Source organism: Ursus arctos, unplaced genomic scaffold (genome assembly GCF_023065955.2).
Source record: "Ursus arctos isolate Adak ecotype North America unplaced genomic scaffold, UrsArc2.0 scaffold_21, whole genome shotgun sequence".
In the NCBI taxonomy this organism is placed as follows: Eukaryota; Metazoa; Chordata; class Mammalia; order Carnivora; family Ursidae; genus Ursus; species Ursus arctos.
The window spans coordinates 12784755-12802004 of NW_026622886.1; positions in this window are offsets into that span (position 1 = coordinate 12784755).

Sequence of the window (17250 nt, forward strand, 5' to 3'; positions counted from 1 at the left end):
ATCCCTGATCCTTTCTCTTTATTCACCCCAGCCCAGCCCAGCCATCAGGGCTACAAACTTTCCATATAATGATTTTTTTTTAAAGATTTTTATTTATTTATTCGACAGAGATAGAGACAGCCAGATAGAGACAGCCAGCGAGAGAGGGAACACAAGCAGGGGGAGTGGGAGAGGAAGAAGCAGGCTCATAGCGGAGGAGCCTGACATGGGGCTCGATCCCATAACGCCGGGATCACGCCCTGAGCCGAAGGCAAACGCTTAATCGCTGTGCCACCCAGGCGCCCCCCATATAATGATTTTTAACTACTTATATGGTATTTTCAGCTTGTCCCTATATAGTACCAAAATAATGCTCTTGTTACCATAATCAATTCAAGAAAACAATCTAAGTAAGTCCCTTGTGTGTCATTATGTACAACCTAAAGTCCATTAATTTTTTAACCACTTTTCTTGTATTCAAGAGCATATAACTTTAATTATTCTACCTTTTACTTTTAGTCATATTTGTTCCACACCATATTCTTCTAAGTCATCACTGTAATTCTTGGCAATCTATTAAATGGTATTTGATGGTCTGGTCTCTTACTCCTCAGCCTTTCAAATTTTCCATAATGTCAAATAGAAATATCCCTGATGTGGCAAACATAGAGTCCCTGAAAGAAAAGTGAACCTATTTTCAAGTCCTTCTTAAGCTGTGAGGATTTTCTTTGAAACTTTCAATATGTTTGTAACATTATTCCAAATCCTCTTTGAGATTGCTCCTGCAGGACCCAGGGATGTATCAGGCAACTGGAAAAGCAATTTGAGAAACTCTAGGATTGATTTTTGAAAATGAAGTATCCACAGAAACAGACTTCAGATGCCATCCCAGCAAATCCTGGCAACTCTGTGCTTGTGTAGAAGATGTCTACTGTGGGTTTTTCCAAAGGTTGTTCTATGGACATTGTCACTCGTTTAAACAGCACATTCTATGCTGTATCCATGTATGACCATTTCGCAAGAATTCTGAGTGTAGACTTGTATTTCCCAGTAAGAGTATGCAGCAGGCTAGAACAGCCTGATAAGATAAGGAAAATCTGTCAGTGAAAGGTTTGCTAAGAGAGTCTTTTGGGCATGTTCATGCTCTCCAGGGTTTATTTGTACAATATTCGTAAGCCAATTCCCAAAGTCAGACTGATAATATTCAAATATTTCCAAGAAGACGCTTGCACAGTCTTGGATCAACACAGTCTTAGATCATCACACTGCCTTTTACCTGAGAAGTAAATAAATGTGGGAAAACAGGGGCGCCTGGGTGGCACAGCGGTTAAGCGTCTGCCTTCGGCTCAGGGCGTGATCCCGGTGTTATGGGATCGAGCCCCACGTCAGGCTCCTCCGCTATGAGCCTGTTTCTTCCTCTCCCACTCCCCCAGCTTGTGTTCCCTCTCTCGCTGGCTGTCTCTATCTCTGTCTAATAAATAAATAAAATCTTTTTAAAAAAATGTGGGAAAACAGATGTGGGTGGCCATAAACAATACAGTTCCATGTGCCTTTGGTCATGACATTGTCTCTGAAAATATGATCACTGTCCACAAGATGAAGGAGGAAGGCAGGCAAAATTTCTTGAAGAAGCAACCCAGATAAACCCACTTGAAACCACTCTTTAAATAGTTTGAATGGATTGTACACAATCACTCACACTTTCTCATGGGCCCCCTTGGGACCAATGCTACATAGTTTAGAGACAAGTAGACAAGATTAGGGGTGAAGTCTGTGAACCACAGAACACAGTTTTCCTCTCCATGAAACTCCCTGGCCTTTCTGGGGATCAAACCCATGACCTTGGGCTCATTAGCACTCTACTCCAACCATGCCCAAAACAAATACAGGTTTGAAGCCAGAGAAGCTCGAAACCACACATAAGAATGTAATCAACAGAGCCACAGGGAAACACATAAAGTAAACACTTTCTATATAGGCAAAAAGAAAAGAAGATTTGGAAAGAGACTACATTCTCTGAATCCCTTAGTCATCTGAAGGCTTACTGGAAATTTCCACTTGGATATCTTCCATCACTTTGACTTCAACCCATTTTCCTCTCTTAGCCCCCACCCCTGAAAGGAATTTACCATTTGGAACTTCTGTCTATGGCACCATCACTCAGTCAACCAAGTTCAGAACCTTGGAGTTGTCCTTAGCAACACATTTGACCATTCAATGTATATTTAATCCAAAATAAAAAACCCCTGAAACCTGTATTGAAACAAAATTTTAAAGCTTGGTAATATCAAGTATTGACAAGAGTATGGAAAAACAGGTATTCTCATATTCTGCTTGTGGATGTATATCCTAGTTCATTGGAGGGTGAGTGGGCAGTAATTATTAAAATTTAAAATGTCTGTATCCTCCATCAATTCAACTTACTACCCTAGAGAAGCCCTGACAAGTGTGTGCATAAAGGAAAGCACAAGGATATCTGTTGCAGCATTATTTGTTAAAATAAAGACCCGTAAATAATATCAATGTCAACAGCGGGGAAATGATCAAATAACTGTGATTGAATTCATGATAATGAACACTATAACGTAGTTTTAAAAAATGGGGTGTATCTCTATAAACTACATGAATAGATGCCTAAAGGAAGATTTAGAATGATATTTATGGTTGCATAATATGTGCAATAGAAAGCAAAACAACACATTTTTCTATGGAAATAGATGATAGATAGATAGATAGATAGATAGATAGATAGATAGATAGTTGATAAATATCTTAGTCCATCCAAGTTGCTATAACAAAGTAGCACAGACTGGGTGGTTTATAAACAACTGAAATTTATTTCTCACAGTCCTGGAAACTGGAGTTCCAAAGTCAGGGTGCCAACATGACCAGGTTAGGGATTTCTTCTGGACTGCCGACTTTTCATTGTATCCTCACATGACAAAAGGGAGTAAGGAGCTCTGTGGAGTCTCTTTTTATAAAAGCCCTAATCCCATCCATGAGGCTCTACCTTCACGACCCAAGCCTCTCCCAAAGCCCACACCTACCAATATCGACACATTGAGCATTAGGTTTTCAACATACAAATTTGGGGCAGACACAAACATTCAGACCATAGCAGTAAACTAGATAGGTAGATAGATAGATAGATAGATAGATAGATAGATAGATAGATGGAAGAAAAAGAGGGTGGAAGAGGGGTAAGGGAAAGGAGGGAGGAAGAAAAGAAGATCATTTAGAATAAGAAAATGGATAGAAACACCTAAGGAAAGAATATGCAGAAGAGTGAAGGGCCCAGGACTAAACCCCAAGGAGCTATATTACTCAGAGTTTGGGTAAAGGAAGGGGGTTCTGAGAAGCTGCAATCACAAAGATAGGAAGAGAACCAGAACACAGAGGTGCCACTGAGCGAGGTCAACAAAATGTTACAAGGAGACCGTCAGTGTTCCACTAAATTGAAAGGTGATAAAAATGATTAGCAGGTTACTTTTGTAGCAGATATCAGTGTCTTTTCTTGAGTAATTTTGGTGGATAAGGAGAGAATACACATTAAGGTGAAAGCAAAGAATCAATGAGAGGTGAGGAAATGAGGAAAAAGATATAGAGAACTTTTGATCAAGAACGTATCAGAGACACAAGGGGCTGTGAGCCCAAGAGTTATTTTTAATGGAAGATACTACAGAAGGTATGTATGTTAACAGAAATGACCCAGTAAAAAGGTAAAGATCAAAGATGAAAGTGAGAGAAAAGGGGAAACATGAAGAACAAAGTCCTCGCAAAGATGAGAAGGGATAAGATCGAGACCCTTACAGGGGGAAGAAAAAGTGGTTTTTGATAAGAGAGGGGGTACTTCCTCAATGATAACAGGAGGGAAGGTGGAAAAAAGAAATGTAGCTGCAGATAGGCTTATAAATTTGATAGCAAAAAAAAATGAGGTGTGCATGTTTGATGATGTCTACATTTTCTGTGAAGTAGTAGAATTCAAGGTCATCATAAAAAGAATGAAATCTTTCCATCTGCAACAACATGGATGGAACTTGATGGTATTATACTAAATGACATGAGCCAGAAGAATAAGACAAATACCATATGATTTCACCCATATGGAATGGAATCTAAAATAAAAACCAAAACCAAAGCCAAACAAATAAACAAACAAAACCCATAGATACACAGAACAGATCAGTGGTTACAAGAGAGGAAGGGGTTAAGGATGGGCAAAAGAGGCAAAGGCAGCCAACTGTAAGGTGATGGGTGATAACTAGATGTTTTTGGGAGGATCACTCTTTAGTGTATACAGATGTTGAATTATAATGCTATATACCTGAAACATATATAATTTTTAAAAAGTGAGGACAGTATAGGGTGTGGGGGAAATAAAAGTTTGAGGTGGGAGTGAAAGGTCTAAAATACATTTATTGTGGTAGGTAGGAGAACAATCTTAGTAGGGAAATGTATTAGCAGACAATATCTATTTAAGATTGAGGATTACAAATATATATGACAATATGATCATTTGTCTGTGGCTATAGGTTAAATATTCTAGAGAAATGTACAGCATTTTTACTTTCATTCAACTTTCAGTAAACTTACAATCAAAAAGTGTGCATTCTATTGGGCATTTATTTTTTGAAATCAAAGAATTATTTGGATAATAGTGTTTGGTGTTGCTTAATTAAAGCTATTCCGAAAGCTTCTCCATCAATTAAATGAGTAGTATTATTTTGTTTTTGTAAATACATGAACTGAGAAACAATAGGTATAAATGAGTGATCTTTGATCATTTTCTTTCCTTCCTTCGTGTAGCCACCTATAGCCGTCAAGCCCTCCCATTCTGCCTTCTGGGTGTTTCTTTAATGTGTTCCATAGTTACTGCTATTGGAAGTACATCAATGGGGCAAAAGCTAGTTTCACATAAGAATCCTCAAGCTCTATCCAAACTGGTTCAAAACTTCTAGAGACTGGGACTCTAAAGTCTCCATTTTTTTAATTGACGTGTATGGAGCTCCTGGGTGGCACAATGGGTTAAGCATCCCACTCTTTGTTTGGGCTCTGGTCATGAGCTCAGGGTCATGAGATCGAGCCCCCCATCGGGCTCCATGCTCAGTGTGGAGTCTGCTTGGGATTCTCCCTCTTACTCTCCCTCTGTCCCTCCCTCTGCTCACATATGTGTTCTCTCCCATGTAAATAAAGAAATAAAAGTGTAATTGACATATATTCATTTCAGGTGTGCAACATACTAATTCACTATTTCTGTACACTGCAAAATCATCACCACAATAAGTCTAGTTACCATCTGTCACTATGCAAAGTTAACAAAAAATTATTTTCTTGTGATGAGGACATTTTAAAACTCTTTCAGCACCTTTCCAATATACAATACAATACTATTGACTATAGTCACCCTGCTGTACATGATATTCCCATGACTTACTTATTTTATAGCTGGAAGTTTATACCTCCTGATCCGCTTCACCCATTTTGCCTACCCCACCAACCCCCACCCTCTGGCAATTACCGGTCTGTTCTCTGTGTCTATGAGTTTTATTTTTTCATTTGTTTTGTTTTTTAGATTCCACATATAGTGAAATCTTTCTCTGTCTTATGTATTTCACTTAACAGAATACCCTCAAGGTCCATCCATGTTGTCACAAATGGCAGGATCTCATTCTTTTGTGTGACTGAGCTGTATTCTATTGTATACATATATAACACATCTTTTTTATCCATTCATCTATCCATGGGCCTTTGGGTGCCTCCATATCTTGGCTATTCTAAATAATGCTGCAATGAACATAGAAGTGTATGTATATTTTCAAATTAGTGTTTTCATTTTCTTAAGATAAATACCCAGAATGGAATTGCTGGATCATATGGTATCATTTGATACCAAATGCCAGCTAATTTTAATTTTTTGAGGTAATTCCATACTGTTTTCTGTAGTGGTTGCACCCATTTGCATTGTCACCAACAGTACACAAGGGTTCCCTTTTCTCCACATCTTGTCAATACTGGTTATTTTTTGGTGTTTTGATAATAGCCATTCTGACAGTTGTGAGGTTGATCTGCATTTCCCTGACGATTAGTGATGTTGAGCATCTTTTCATGTGCCTATCTAATCAAATCTTCTGCCCACTTCTTAATCAGATTGTTGGTTTGTTTGTTTTGTTATTGAATTGTATGAGCTCTTAAATATTTTGGATACTAAGCCCTTATTGGACATGATTTGTAAATACATTCCTCCATTTAGTAGGTTGCCTTTTCATTTTGTTGATGGTTTCCTTTACTGTGCAAAAGCTTTTCAGTTTGGTGTGGTGTCATTTATTTTTGCTTTTGTTGCCCTTGCCTTGGGAATCAAATCCAAAAAAATTATTTCCAAGACTGATGTCAAGGAAATTATCTCCTATGTCTTGTAGGAGTTCTATGGTTTCGGGTTTTGTTTTTTGTTTTTGTTTTTGTTTTTATTTTATTTTGTTTGGTTTTGGTTTTGGCGGGGGAAAGGGCAGAGGGAGAGGGAGAGAGAGAATCTTAAGCAAGCTCCACGCACAGTATGGAGACCGATGCAGGGCTTGATCTCACAACTTTGAAATCATGACCTGAGCTGAAATCAGGAGTCGTACACTTAACCAACTGAGTCACCCAGGTGCCCCTATGGTTTCAGGTCTTATGCTGAAATCCTTAATCCATTTTGAGTTGATTTTTGTGTGTGATATAAGATAGGGATATAGTTTCATTCTTTGCATGTGGCTGGTTTTTTTTTTTCCAACACCATTCATCAAACAGACCGCCCTTTCCCCATTGAATATTCTTGTTTCCTTATCATAAATTAATTGACCATATATGCATAGGTTATTTCTAGGCTTTCTATTCTGTTCTATTGACAGATAGTGTCTGCTTTTATCTCGACACCACACTGTTTTGATTACTATCGTTTTGTAATATATTCTGAAATCAGGGAGTGTGATGCCTCCAGCTTTGTTCTTTCTAAAGATTGGTTTGGCTTTTTGGGATCTTTTGTGATTCCATACAAATTTTAGATTTGTTATATTTCTGTGAAAAGGCCATTGAAATTTTGATAAGGGTCGTATTGAATCTATAGATTGTTTTGGGTAATACAGGTATTTTAACAATATTAATTCTTCCAGTCCATGAGCATGGAATATCTTTTCATTTATTTGTCTTCTTCAATTTCTTTTATCAATGTCATAGTTTTCAGTGTATGGGTTTTTCACTTCCTTGGTTAAATTTATTCCTAGGTATTTTATTCATTTTGTTTTGATTATAAATGGAATTTTTTCTTAGTTTCTCCTACGGGTAGTTTGTAGTTAGTGTATAAAAACATAACAGATTTTTCTATACTAATTTTGTGCCCTGCAATGTTACTGAATTTGTTTATTCGCTCTAAAAGTTTTTGGTAGTGCCTTTAGGGTTTTCTATAGAGTCGACCCTTGAATAAAATGGGTTTGAACTGTGTGGGTCCACTTGTACATGGATTTTTTTCAATAAATATAGTACAGTACTATAAATACATTTTCTCTTCCCTATGATTTTCTTAATAACATGTTTTCTCTAGCTTATTTTATTGTAAGAATACAGTACACAGTACATATGACATACAAAATATGTGCTAATCAACTGTTTATGTTATTGGAAAGGCTTCTGGTCAAGAGTAGGCTATTAGTAAGTAAGTTTTGAGGGAGTCAAAAGTTATACACAGATGTTCGACTGTTCAGAGGGTCAGCATCTTTAAACCCTATGTTGTTGAAGGATCAATTGTATGTAAAATCATGTCATTCACAGATAGTAACAGTTATACTTCTTCCATTTTAAATTTAAATACCTTTTGTTTCTTTCCCCTAATTTTCTAATTGTTCTACTACTTCAATATTATGCTAAATAAAAATTGTGAGAGAGGGCCTCTTTGTCTTGTTCCTAATCTTAAAGGAAAAGCATTCAGTTTGCACTGCCGAATTTGATGTTAGCTTTGGACTTGTCATATATGACCTTTATTATGTTGAGACATTTTGTCTATATTCACTTCATTGAAAGTTTTTATCATAAATGGATGTTGACTTTTGCCAAATGCTTTTTCTGCATCCACTGAGATGATCATATGGTTTTTATCCTTTATTGTATTAATGTGGTATATCACATAGATTGATTTGTGAATGTTGAACCATCTTCACATCCCTGGAATATATCCTGCTTGATCATAATGAATAATCCTTTAAAGCATTGCTGAATTTGGTTTGCTAATATTTTGTTGAGTTTGGGGATTTTTTTACATCTATATTCATCAGGGATATTGGGCTGTAATTTTCTTTTTGTGGTATCTTTGACTGGTTTTGGTATCAGGATAATGCTGGCCATATAAAATGAGTTTGGATGTGTTCTCTCATCTTTTTGGAAGAGTCTGAGGATAGGTATTAAATCTTCTTTAAATGTTTGGTGAAATTCACTGGTTAAGCTGTCTGGTCCTGGACTTTTGTTTGTTGGGAGTTTTTGATTACTGATTCAATCTCCTAACTAATAATTGGTCTATTCAGATTTTCTATTTCTTCCTGATTCAGTCTTGGAAAACTCTATGCTTCTAGGAATTTATCCATTTCTTCTAGGTTGTCCAATGTATTCGCACATACTTGTTTATAGATCCTTTGTATTTCTTTGGTATCAGTTGTAACTTCTCTTTCAGTTCTGATTTTATTTGAACCCTTGCTCTGCTCTTTTTTTCTTAGTGAGTCTAGCTAAAGATTAATCAATTTTGTTTACCTTTTCAAAGAAACAGCTATTAGTCTCATTGGTCTTTTCTATTGTCTTTTTAGTCTCCGTTTAATTTATTTCTGCTCTGATCTTTATTATTTCCTTTTACTAACTTTGGACTTCATTAATTCCTCTTTTTCTAGTTCCTTTAGGTGTAAAGTTAGGTTGTTTATCTGACATTTTTCTTGTTTTTGAGGTAGGCCTTATCACCATGAACTTCTCTCTTAGAACTGCTTTTGTTGCATACCATATATTTTGGCATCTTGTATTTCCATTTTCATTTGTCTCAAGGTATTTTTATTTCTTCTTTGATTTCTTCATTGACCCATTGATTGTTTGGTAACATGTTGCTTAACCTCCACATATTTGTGAGGTTTTTTTCCCATTTTATTCTTGTAATTCTTTTCAAGTTTCCTACCAGTGTAGTCAGAAATAATGTATACGATTTCAATCTTTTTAAATTTTTTGAGACTTATTTCGTGGCCTAATATATGTTCAATCCTGGAGAACGTTCTATGTGCACCTGAGAAGAATGCGTATTCTGCTGCTTTTGGATGAAATGTTCTGTATATATCTATTAAGTCCATCTGGTCTAATGTGTCATTTAAGGCTGATGGTGATTTTCTGTCTGGGTAATCTATCCATTGGTGTAAATGGGATATTAAAGTCCCCTATTATTATTGTATCCCTGTTAATTTCTCTCTTTAAGTCTGTTAATATGTGTTTTATATATTTAGGTGCTCCCAAGTTGAGTGCATAAAAATTTATAAGTGTTATAACTTCTTACTGGATTGACCCCTTTATCATTCTGTAATGTCCATTTTGTCTTCTATTACACTCTTTGTTTTAAAGTCTATTTTGTCTGATAGAAGTATAACTACCTCAGCTTCCCTTGGTTTCCATTTGCATGAAACATCTTTTCTCCATTCCTTCACTTTCACAATCTGTGTGTGTTCTTACATCTGAAGTAGGTCTCTTGTAGGTAGCACATATATGGGTCTTTTTTTCCATTCAATCCCTCTATGTCTTGATTAGAGAGTTTCATCCATTTATATTTAGAGTAATTATTGTAGGTATGTACTTACTGCCATTTTGTTGACTCTTTTCTGGTTGTTTGTAGTTCCTCTCTGTTCCTTTCTTTTTCTCTTACTTTCTTCCCTTGTGGTTTTATGTAATGTTAATGCTTAGATTCCTTTCTCATTGTCTTCTGTGTATCTACTATAGGTTTCTGTTTTGTGGTTACCATGAAGATCACATATAAATATATATGCCTATTTTGAGTTGATAGTGCATTAAGTTTGAACACATTCTAAAATTCTACATTTTTACTCTGCACCCCCTGTTTTATGATTTTGATGTCACATTTTACATCTTATTTTGTATATCTCTTAAGTATTATAGTTATAGTTATTTTTACTACTTTTGTCTTTCAACCTTCATACCAGCTTTATAATTGATTGATCCATTGCCTTTACTTATATAATTTCTTATAAGGCCAGTTGTAGGTGATGAACTGCCATAGCTTTGCTTATCTTCTTCAATTCTGATTGATCACTTTGCCAGGTAGAGTATTCTTAGTTGGGAGATTTTTCTTTCCAGAACTTTGAATATATCACATATATCACTCCTTTCCAGCCTGTAAAGTTTCTCCTGATAAATTTGCTGACAGATAAATTTCCCTTGTATACAACAAGTTGTTTTTCTCTTGCTGCTTTTTATATAATTATTGTATTCTTCAGCTGTATGACCTTTGTTTGGTACTTTCTTATACTTTCTATCACTTTGTTGAAGTTCTCTCTGTGTTCATCCATTCTCTCAAGCTCAGTGAGTATATTTATGACCACTTGAACTCTTTACCAGATAAATTACTTATCCATATTTTATTAGGGTCTTTTTCTGGAGTTTATTTTTCTTATGTGTATAACATATTCCTCTGTTTCCTCGTTTTGCTTGACTCTCTGTGGTTGTTTGTTTGTTTGTTTGTTTGTTTGTTTTTTAATGTATTAGGTGAAACATCTCTCCCAGTCTTGAAGGAGGAGCCTCATATAGAAGATGAAACTTATCATTTAACATTGCCCTAGCTCTTGGTTGTCTCCTGAACTTTTGTGATTGTCTAAACAGCCTGATTTATTCTTGATAGAACTCTATTACTAACTCTATTATTACTATTATGTCAAGTGTTCCAGAAGGCAGGATCTCAGTCAGCACCTAATTTCAGGCTGATTGGAAGCTAGAACTTCAGGAAACAGCTTTTAAGATATGTGAACATATCCAGTCCTGTGGGGTTGCAATTGTAAACACTGTTGGCCTTCAAACCATGTGATCTGGAGGTGTCCCCTCAGCAACAGTTGCAAAAATCAGGGTTCCAGACAAGTGTACGAGTTCCTTTCTGGGAAGTAATCGTGAGCTGTAGTGTGGTCAAGAGAGAGCACAAAAATGGCATCCCCTGGCCTGTGTTCCTTAAGAGCCTCTAGATGTGTGGTAAGCCTAGAGCCTGCCCCTCAGACTGAAGCTCCAAGACAGGTTGATAGGCCTTTTTCACAGGAGGACTGAGGCATTTCTTGGTCTGCTGTTTGTGCAGTGCCTTGGAGTGGTAGCCCACCAGGAACAATCTCTCTGATTGTTTCAGATCCATAGGGCCCAGAAAGAGAAACCCCCTGGCCACCAGACCTAAGTGCTCAAGGGGCATCCCCTGTATGAGCTGCATGTGTGGTTTTGGCAGGGCCATGGGAGCAGCACAGAGGTGGGCCCCCTGCTACACTGTTAGAGGGAGAATGAAAAAAAATGGCACCTGCCAGTGCCTCAGTCCCCAGAGAGTTTTAACAAGCTCCTGCCCTTCTAATAGATGCTTCGAGACTAGCAAATTAATCTTATCACATGGTTTAGGTGCTTTTCAAACTGCTGGTTTTTCACTGAGTCCCAGGCTAAATGAGTCTGCATATGAGCCCTTTAAAAGTGGAATCTTCATTCCTTACAGCCCTCTGGTTCTACTGGACATGAGCCATATGGGTTTTCAGAGTCAGATGTTTTGGGGACTTTTCTCTCCAGGACACATCCCAAGGGCTGGGGTGCCTGATGTGGAGCACAAACACTTGGCTCCTTAGGGATAAGCTCCATATTTGTAAGATCCCTCACAACTGTGGGTCATCATGCCAGAGGTGGGGTTTTTAGCAAGACTGTATCTCTGCCTCTCCTTCTTATCTTGATATGGTCCTTTTATCCTTTGCTTTGGAGATGCTATTACACAAGTTTTTAGGTTTTTTCAGAGGGAATCATTACATAGGTAGCTGTAGATTTGTTGTGTCTGTGGGAGGTGAGTTCAGGATCTTCCTACACTATCTTCAGGCTAACCTCCCAAAATCTCCATTTTTAACAAACTCAAGTGATACTTTTTCAGTCAACATCTGTCCACATCTGAAACACACTCTACCACATGCAAGGTAGATTTTGGTCTTTCTTGACTCTGGAAAGAAGCACACACACACACACACACACACACACACACACACACACCACTGCCCCACCTAATAGAGAAAAAAATCTGATAAAGTGAAAGAGGACTTCCATGTCTGAACCAATAAATCATCCTCAGAGATGACTGCTTGAATCTAAAGTACATAAGGCCATTTTGTGTGTAAGAATTGTTTGCGGAATGAATAAATGAATGGATAACAGTTGAGTCCAAGGAGGGGGCAAGGAGATGTTACATTCAGTAGTAGTCTATAAGACTGCACAAGAACTTTTGCACCTCCTGTGTTGAAGAGCTGCCAGGAAGAAGAAATGCTTAAGGCCAAGGAAAAGTCGTGTAAAAGGAAAACTTAAAGAGGAGGATGAAGCTTGGAAGGAGCCACATATGAAACAAAATGTCATTTATTCTTTTCTAATCACAACTCAGTTTAATGAGGAGATTTGGCAGGGAGGGGGCCCTGGTTGGAATAAAGATGTTCTATTAACCAAAGAAGCCAGTGGAGGTTACGTAGTCAAATAAACTGTAACGGCCTTCCCTAATTTACCAGCTGTTTCCTTTCTGTTGAATGGAAATAGAAAAATTAAACCTCCTAAACTCAATATAAAAATAATTCCTTCAGACTCTAGAGAGCACGATCAGGTTCTTACAAGAGAAACTATTTAGCAGTGACTTAATAATGCGTCTTCAGAATACAAATTCAAGGGACCAGACATGGAATGTTCATCAGCCTTTCTAATGACATTCGCAGAGTTATTTTTATGCTTAATCAAATGAGTCTCAGACAGCTTTTGAATATGGAAAGGATGATACACAAATGTTTGTGCCAATTTCTGGTTATGCACTTTGCTTAAAAATCGACTTGGACTAGCTGGATTTTGGCTGCAGGGTTTTCTTGGTAAGAACACAGTAAAATATGTGGGCATTTCATCTGATTTGGGGAAGGTGTCATTCCACTTTGGGTCTCAGAGTTGTAAAAGTTCAGCTAGGTGACAAAGTGACAAAGTCTCATTACACTATTTAACAAGATTTTATAGATTACACGTTGAAGTAGGAGATTTCCATTACCATTTCCTGGATGGGGAATACATTGAAATCTTCTATTAAAAGGATAATAAATGACTCAAAACATAAAAATTAAAGCATGTTCCCTTCATTTGCTTTTTTGCCTTAGAAATACAAATTCATAATACAATTTAGAACTAAAATAAAGCATCTAACTCAAAACATTTGTTTCACAAATGAAGAAAAGTTGTCAGATTTAGTTCAAAGTTAGAGCACCTGAGAGTTGATTGGATTTTTGATAGCACTGCCGACCTAGTGTGACTGAAAACCTTGCTTTGATTTTCCATATATGTACTGGAAAGAAGACCAGCACTCCCAAAATAATACCCCATAATGGACAGTTGTCATTTCCCTCAAAGCCCTTGTCTTCAGATCTTTCCCACGATATGCTGGTTTCTAGGAAATACCTGGTGGAATAAAGCAAAGAGAGGAAGGGAGACCCCTGCAAAATCTTACCAAAACTACCAATTCATGTGAAGAGAAAAAAAAATCATTTTTTCCTTGGCTAAAGTAATTTGGTTTGGCTTTCCACATGACCCAAATTCACCAGATAATTACCAGTTCTCTGTTTCTCTTCATGCCATTTTGGTCTGGCCTTTGAATCCTGAGTGTACCCACAGTCCAAGGGATTAACTGAAAATTTCCCCTGACATTATTAAACCCATATACCATGCATTTTATGGCCTGCTCCAGGACCCCAGATTGCCAGCACTAGGGAATATGCTCAGGAGATTGTCCTGTGTCCCCAGATCAGATAAAGGGAAAAAAAGTCATTTGAAAAGACTAGCTGGGTTGTAAACTACATGAGGGTGGAAATATGTCTCTCTTATGTCATTTTACCCTCACCACCTTCCACAATGCCTGGCAGACAGATAGAAGGGGCTAGATAAATATTTCTTGAAAGCACGCATAAATGAATAAATAAAAAATCAAATGAACAAATCTATAAAGTTGAGACAGTGAAATGTAACTTACCTCCTGGTTATTGTAAAAAACTGCCAGTTTGTTGGATCTATACCACACACACAGAAATTTGCTCTGGTGTGGCTGAACACAGATGGTAAGAACAACTAGAAATAACAATTAGTGGACTTTTCTATGTATCAGGCACTGTTCTAACTAAGTTCTTCATATGTATTAATTCATTTTAACCAAAACAAACCTATGGGGCAGACACTGATTATGCCATCTGGCAGATGAGGAAACTAATGGGTTGAGAGTCTCATAAATTTTCTCAAAGTTTCCCATCTAAAAAGGGGAGAGAACCAGTATATTAGGCACACACTCTTAATCACTATGCTCTGTTAACTCTCCAAATTGACATTAAACCTAAGTAAGGAAGATGACTGGTGACTCAGGATAATTGTGCTAGGGGCTCACCCTCCACATCTCCACCCACCTTCTGAGAAGTGTGGCTGTGTTTTGGGGTAACTTGTTAGTGTCGTTGGCCACTAAAGGAGAAATATCCAAATAGGTAGCTCTGGGGTGCCTGGGTGGCTCAGTTGGTTAAGCAGCTGCCTTTGGCTCTGGTCATGATCCCAGGGTCCTGGGATTGAGCCCCACATCAGACTCCCTCCCACATCAGTGGGGAGTCTGCTTCTCCCTCTCCCTCTGCTGCTCCCCCTGCTTGTGCTCTCTTGCTCATGTTCTTTTTCTCAAATAAATAAATAAAATCTTTTAAAAAAACAAATAGGTAGCTCTTATGGAGGAGCTTAGCAAAATCTTGGGACATTGTGGTGTTTCACCTCCTCTGAGAGCCCATGTGAAGGTGACATTCAGGCTGCTGTTTATAGAAGGTCCTGGACAAAAAAAGGCTAACACAGCTAATATGACTGTCCCCTAAATGGCACCTAATTTTATGCCATGGATTCTATAGCCTGCTTCCTTAAGGACCTTTCGTTTGGATTCTCAAGGTTTTTTTGTTTTTTTGTTTTTCCCTCTATCAACAAAACCTGTCTCTTATAAATCAAAAGTTCTGGCATTCGAATCTATGCTTCTGTTGTAGGCTGCACAAACATATTTTATTAGTTTCTTTCTTTCTGCTTTCCTTATCTAACGATCCTAACTCTCCTCAAAGCAATATAGATGCCTGTGGCTAAACATGGAAGAAACGCTGAAACATAGAGAGAGGTTAGTGTTTCAAAAACAAAAATAAAAATAAAAACTTCCCTTTCATGCCAGCCAACCAGAGTCTACTCAATTTAAGAAATTATCAAAGCCTAATAATTTACTTCATTGAAGTATGTTGTTTCATTTTCTTTTGTTTCATTTTGCCCCCTCCCAAAACCTGCAGAAGAAATTCTTGTACATGGCCTGATTTGCTCCAGAGTGGAAAACAGCTCTGGGCCTTAACTTTTGCCTAAGACTGCCATTAACTTACTGCAGAACTTGGGCTCCCTGCACTACTGGGTAATCTGTCCCAGTTGCACAACCTAGGGAACAATCCACCATTTATGAGGCAATTACCATGGGCCAGACCTCTCTGGGAAGGGGTACAGGCATTGCCTCTCTTGACTTCACAAGAATCCTGAGAGCAAGGAAGGTATTTTCATCTCTATTTTACAGATGAGGCAACTGAAGCTTATCATCCAGGTGTGGTGATAAATCCAAGATCCAAACCCAGGTTTTCTGGACTCTGAAACCCTTTTCACTCTACATCTATTATTGTGTGGTGTGTGTGTGTGTGTGTGTGTGTGTGTGTGTGTGTGTGTGTTATCATAGGGCTCCTAAATCCACCACAGCGGGGACATTAATGGGCAAATACACATTCTAAAACATATCTATGCCCAATTCTGGAAAGAGAACACCCAATAGTTAGTCACCCTAGTCAAGGGGCAGAGCCATGGGGATATCCTCATCCAAGAAGATACAGACAGCAAATGTGAGTGAACAAGCAAATTCCCTTTGGTTGACCAATCTGGGTTGATTACATTGTTGGGACAATTTCTCACCCTTCCAAGGCGAGACCAGAGTTGCAAAATCTTTAGAAAGGGCAAGGCAGAGACCACAAGCATTCTGGCAAAATTCTGGTTTGCAGTGGCCTCTAATGATGACTTATTTCTGCTGAAATGATAAGGATACCAGACAGGCTTTCTGGGCAGGAAACTCCAGTGCCTAGGGAGGGAACTTAATTGGGAAATGGACAGTGAACCATATACAGATTCTCCTGTCCCTGACACAGCAGAATACTCTCTTTGCTCTGCATGGCAAAGTTGTTTTCCCACTGTGTGCGTGGGAGAGAGATGACGCATTCTGTGACAGTAACTGCGAACAGGTGGGGTGAAAAACAAGGGTCACTTCCAAGAGGTCTGTTAAAACTTTCCCTTTTCAAAGTCTGAGGAAATAATAATGTGGCTGCCCAAGTGAAAGCCTATCTGTTGCTATGCATTCAGTATACACCTTGCTTATCCACTCAAAAGTCTCAATTAAAATCACAGCTGTTATTTGTGCATTGGGTTTAGAAAGTCTCCCATGGCCATGGCAAAGGAACAAAGGAAAATACCCTTGTTGGTTGTTACACCTGCAAATGGGATGAATGGAGGTTGATGTCAGCTGCATTCATATTATATCTGGAATAATAATAATGCCTTTCATTTGCAGAGAGCTTTACAGTTTATAAAGCCCTTTTATGTACATTTCATGCATTCATTTAAATATGGTGCCTCCCTTACAGAAAATAGTACAAAGGGATACTTTTTAAAAAATCAGTTTCTACAGCATGTATCTAGATGAGCAAATGGTTCTGAGTGTCTAAGTATATTCATTACATGGTCATTGCACCCCAAGATCTCCCACTCAACAAATTTCTCCTCCATCATAACAACAGTAACACACACACACACACACACACACACACACACACACACACAGCATATAAGCATATTTCCTGTTTTTAGTTGTGCTCTCTTTTTTGCTTATTGATTTATAGGAGTCCCTTACACATTCTTGATATGGGTTTTTTGATATGAGTTCTCAATATG